The sequence below is a fragment of the Hyalella azteca genome, unplaced genomic scaffold (assembly GCF_000764305.2).
Source record: "Hyalella azteca isolate HAZT.00-mixed unplaced genomic scaffold, Hazt_2.0.2 contig16409, whole genome shotgun sequence".
Lineage (NCBI taxonomy): Eukaryota > Metazoa > Arthropoda > Malacostraca > Amphipoda > Hyalellidae > Hyalella > Hyalella azteca.
This window is the reverse complement of record NW_025946233.1, coordinates 158,267-164,342: the sequence shown is the minus strand read 5'-3', so window position 1 is coordinate 164,342 and position 6,076 is coordinate 158,267.

Genomic DNA, 6,076 nt, shown 5'->3' with positions numbered 1-6,076 from the left:
CGCATTTTTCCTTCGCCGATCCTAGCAAGAAGGATGGATGGAAATGTATAAATCTTCTTGGCGGACCTAAAAAGCCTGAGCTGAGCCACAGGGCGCTTGTCCTTCCAATTTGGCAGAGAAGAAGCTCGAGAAAAATTACTCACAGTGCCTGCGAATTGTTCCTTTAGCTTCCTTGAAACAGTCCTGCAAAGCAAGTCAATTCTATTTCAGTGAACGGTCTGTGGAGATTGTCTTCATTCAACACGGTTTGTTTTATACCGAGGCATTAATATCATTCTTTATGATTGTGGGGACTTTTGTGGGTAGATTCGTTCAAAGTAAATTACTTTATAAAATGCCATGTCATGTTAATTGTAGATTAAAGTTATTTACTATATATAGCGTCAGTTTTTCGTTTGCTTTAGACAGTATTCTGTAGGCGAGACTAAAAGTCTTGAGACAACCCGAGCGCAGTAAAATGGGACAAAATCGACTGTACTCCTACGCTGTCTCGTGGGATTGCCGAAAGATTACCTTGTAATGGAGATACTTGATACATCATCATGGATGATGCACTCATAGTACTCTGCTGCGTATCATCAATCGTGCTTGCGGAGGTTATCAGTGTTGACTGAACATTAGATGCTATTAGAGGAATCCCACGTAGACGTTTATGTCCGTACGAATCCTCGGTAAGCCTTGATATTGCACCTGTTCTCACAGGAATGCTTAAGCAATTTTGCATCATCTAAAGTTATGGAAGAGTTCTTCTTGGAATAAGAAGAGTCTGAACCAGTGTAAGAGTTCTTCTTGGAATAATAGGAGTCTGAAGTAGGACGGTTAAACGACCTTGCCATACAGCGGGGACGGAATGCATGCAACTCTCGCTAATATCAGCCTGGCGCACAGTAAAGCGTTGCCAAATAAGCGCGGCACCAATCCCGCCAAATGCCACGAACTGCCAGTTTTATGGTCCCTGCAGTTCCGAGGCACTTAAATTGACTGCTTTGCCGAGAAATTAGCACCAAAATAATTTAAAATTTTAGATTTATTAATTATTTACTCAGGAATTGTTTTTAAATTTGTTCACAAGTTTTATGAGCAAATTTGAAAAGTGTTTCCAAATTTAAAAATAACAGATTTAAAAATGTAAGTGATGCCTAATGTTTATCGAAGCGATAAAAAAACTTCATCAAGTTACGGTCTGCGACTATATATATATATAGCTGTTGAGGTGCACTAGCCATACAACGTTAGTTTTTATGCGAGTCTAGCATAAATTATTTCGAAAGGCGAATACCAAATAGTGTAGAATAGGCACCGTTATAACTTCTGCTGTTTGCAGTACGCTTGAAGTGAAGTGACTTTTAGGACCCCTTAACTGTAATGAGCCCTTCTTGAGTGCAGCCACGGCTCATTTGCATGCTTACTGACTTCAGTTTACTTTAAGGCACATCGAGAAATCTTGGTCTGATGATTAGTCCGCGTTACGGATGGCAATCAAAATGACCATTCTGAGATTACATAAAGTGCGCTTGTGTAATACAGAGCAACAGGAGTTTGACCACTCGATCGCATTCCATTATGTGCGCTGCAAATATAACTGCTCTAGAATTATTATACACATATATTTATTTTTTTAATCTTAGTGAACGTCTACCAATGCGAAACAAAAATCTGCTGCAACATTTCATCATCGTTTGAAGGATTAGATGAGGTCTCCATACCATGTCACCAACGAGCTTCAGCAGCGCAAAGCACATGGCCCCAGGTTTGTTTTGATTCTAATTAGCGCGCCTTTGAGTCCTGAGTAACGGAGGTTTTTCGTCCAGCTCTGTGCTCTATGATGTCGCAAGTCTGGAGGAAATGACATGCCTGATCAGTTGGGAGTTTGCTTGGTATCAGTTTGCCTTTTTCAGTCCTCCTTGTGGGGAAAAATAATTTTTTTAACGGAAACTTCGTAATGGTTTCACATTAGACCGAATTTTGAACATGAATAAACGAGTTTAAAGTGTTGTCAATTATTTGCATATATACTGAAAATAAATATCTATAGTAAGGTAATACGATACTGTAATTTACAGTTTATTTATAACGTTATCATAGGTTTTCCTATATCAATTTTTTTTGCCACATATTACAGTTTTTTCTTTCGATGACACTAAACCACCGCATCACTCGCTTCTTCTTTTGAAAACCTAAATCAAATTATTAAACAGTCGTAAGAAAATACTCTAGTAAAGTCGGACTACCCCAAATACTTGGATTAATAAAACTGCAATTTTGTTATAAAAACTATGATTTATTGCCAAGGCGCGCCACCAAAGTTTCCCTGTATTGCCGCAGCTAACCTTACGAGGGCAAACTTCCCTTAACTGCCTCCAGGTCCCATGCCAGCTGCCGCCACTTCATCGAGCGACAGTTGAACCCTCGGGCAGTGGGACCAAACACATACCCATGCCATGGCTTCTCTGAAGCTTACGCTGATAATGCAAGAGTGTATTAAATTCTCTATGTTATTTTACCGTTATTTCTTTCGTTGACTACGATTAATTGAAGTGATGTGAACAGTGTACTTCACAAACAGACAATTATAATTCTGGAACCCTAGCTAGAAGACAAATTATAGATTGCAATTAATGTTTAGCCGCTTAAATTAAACGCATATGAATCCATCAATTTGTGAGTAGCTCCGGGAAGAAGAACTATGTAGACTCTAGACGTGGCCACCTGAGACGCCATATATGTAATAATGAAGATAATATAATATAATAATGATATATTATATTATAATGAATGAATATTTTGTAATAATGTCACTGGTTTGCTTGAATCGCAAATTCACTAAAAACTTAAAAGCAAAGAAAACTCCACAAAAATTCATAGTATCTTTAAAGAAAACGTTTCGGAGTCCAGCTCCATCGTCAGTTCGAAAATTCTAGAACACAGATAAATCAGTAATTAGTACAGTCAAGATTACAACAAAAAACCTAAGCTGTAAAACCTACCTATTTACAATTTCAAGCGGGTAAGAGCTAAAAGCTAAAGACAAACAAGGCCAATTTAGCTTTTAGCACTTACCCGCTTGAAATTGTAAATAGGTAGGTTTTACAGCTTAGGTTTTTTGTTGTAATCTTGACTGTACTAATTACTGATTTATCTGTGTTCTAGAATTTTCGAACTGACGATGGAGCTGGACTCCGAAACGTTTTCTTTAAATATACTATGAATTTTTGTGGAGTTTTCTTTACTTTTATGTTTTTAATGAATATTTTGTTATAATGAATGAATATTCTCTCCTGCATAGGAAAGCATGACGACTCATTGATACGCAGCGACAGAATCGACTAAAATATTAACTATTCATTTCTTCCTGTCGCAAATTCGTTTGAATTCATTTGATCTAATTTTTGTTTCTAACTCCTTATCGTTCATGCTTCGAAGCAAGAAACTTAATTTATACTTCAAACCAGAGGGAAAATTTTTGAATTTAGTATGTTGCACTTACGATTGAAGGAATATTCATTCCACGTCCCACAAAATTTCAGGAAAGAGCAGATCCATTCGAGGTCGAGCTCATCTCTCATTATGGCGACTTTTGAGCGGGGCGAGGGATGCGTGAAATTGCTGTCAACGCCCAAGCCAGACCCTATGGCGACACGAGGCTCTAGCGACGTGCTATGTTGGGGAAACCTTCTTCTGCCAAGTAAAACTTAGTTTAAAACTTCCCTTATTGTGTACTTTTGAAGAAATACAATCGATAAGTACCATGTAAAATAAAGCTACATTGCAGTTAAATTCAATCCTTTAGCTGCCATCAATCAACTAGCCGACTGTATTAATTCTATCCGAGTAAACTGTAATCTGGGTAAGAATCGCTTCACATGCTTGTACTGTGCGTCCATATATGTTTATGTCAACATCCCAGTAAGCCTAACTGGAAAAATGCCGACCGCACTTGCAGGCTCTGAGCGTCAATGTTGGTTTCATAGCTGATGCACCACCATAGCATAGAGGCTTCCTCACTTGCACGGCTGCGTTCCCCTTGCGTTCACGATTATGTTGCGTCAATTACGCTTATTGGAGGCGAAGGCATCCTGCAACAGAATAGAACTTCGGAGATCTGGATAGGTGATGGGCTGAAGATCTCCTGGTATTGTTTGCAATAATTAATTCTGTCTTTCGTATCTCGATGCGGTCGCATTTATTACAAAATAAATTGAAATTTGTCGGGCGAAGAGTGTTAGCTGCAGACCTTTCGGGACAGGCAGGATGCAGAGACGATCCACATTTAGATAAGATAATTGAAAATTTTATTTCGTAAATAAACTTGCAGAATTCCGTATAGTACTTTAAGGTGAGTTAAAAATGTAAAAAGTGGTTGATTAACCAGTATGCCTTAAATAGACACTATTAACTCTGTATCGAAAGGTATTCAGTAGAATGGGAATTACACAAATTTACGTTAATTTACGCCCACGCACAAACTTGGTTCATTTGAAAAACTCAGGAGAAATAAATCGTTTAAAATTCAAATAGCAAAGTTAGCGAGTTGCTGTTATCTTGGCTTCAAGTTTAGAGTTTGAAGAAACATTAGAAGTGGAAATCATCAAAGTTAGGCAACTAAAAACGTCATGAGAATGGGCGCTGTTCGATTTCGGTCCTTAATTACAACTTTGGGTTCTTTTTTCTATACCCGAACTAAGATTTGAATATGAATCTTGGCCAGCCATTGTAATTTTTCCACAATTAATTGGCATAGTTGGTTCATTTTTTCCGTTGCGATCTTGAGTTAGTTTCTATCGTCTTTCAGGAATTCGGATTGCATTTGGTGAATACCTATGATTTTAATGAATGAATTATATTAATGAATTATAGCTTTAATTACACGAAAGTTTCGATATATAAATCTAAGTCTATTATTTTCTTTACGATTAACGATCAGGCTAATTAACCCTTGAATATGTGATAATACATTACCCTCTGTCACCATCTATAATAATGAAGCACGACATAAAAGAAATAAAATATGAGCTCAAATATCAACAACATAAATTGGTCATCATGCCAACACTAGCAGCACGTGTTGAACTAAACATGACGTCGCAGCTCGTTAGCTTCCCAGCCTGACGATCTAATCGAGCGCGAAGCCAATAATTGCGGCAAAAAATCTCAACGCAATGAATAAATTTGAATAGAACACAGCAGATAACAATGAAGGCATGCCTGTCTCCTAAAATATAGTCTCGTGCTTGAAAACGATTATAGTCTCTAAAATATAGTCTTTAGAAAAACGGCTCCTCTTCTCAACGAAATGGAACGGCGGAGCGCTTGAGTTGGCCATAGTTTATCTGGCAACGATATTTCTTTTGTTAAAAATAGTAAGGGAAGCCTCAAGAGAAGATAGATTTAAGCGATTGGACATATTGATGAAAAAATCAGAACGCCTCTCGGAACCGATGACTCAGCTTGAACTCATTCCACTGCAAAGCTGAACTATTTATTGTGTGACACAAACGTAATATTCTTTAGACTGTTGAACTGCAGAGATGACACTTCAATATTCTTCGTACCTCAAAATAGAACTTTATTATATTTCTCGAACTTTCAAAATATGTAAGGATTGAGTCTCAGCTGACACAGTTTATTTGGGTTAGTTAGTTTTGAAGCAAATGAAAAAATGAGTTACTTGAAATGACACAGAATTTATCTTAGTCTCATGACTCGTATTTTTTGATGCCCAATCTTGTTGCATGTCACTCCATTAAAATAACGAATATAAAGAAGATCACAATACTGAAGTATTAAATGAAGTATTAAATTGTTCAAAATTTTTGATATGGGCGAAATAGATAGGTAATGAAATTAAATAATGCTAATAATAATATTGATGATAATAATAATTACAATAATAATAATAATATTTACAATAATAATAATAATAGTTCCAATGGCATCACCGGTATCACGGCCGCTGTTCCGATTAAGACCAGAATTTTCACAACTTGCTGCTGGTATCAAATCCCCAACTTACTTCTCTAAATTTCGTGGTCTTTATCACTCGGCCATCACAAACTCATAACATGCGGAAAATGGT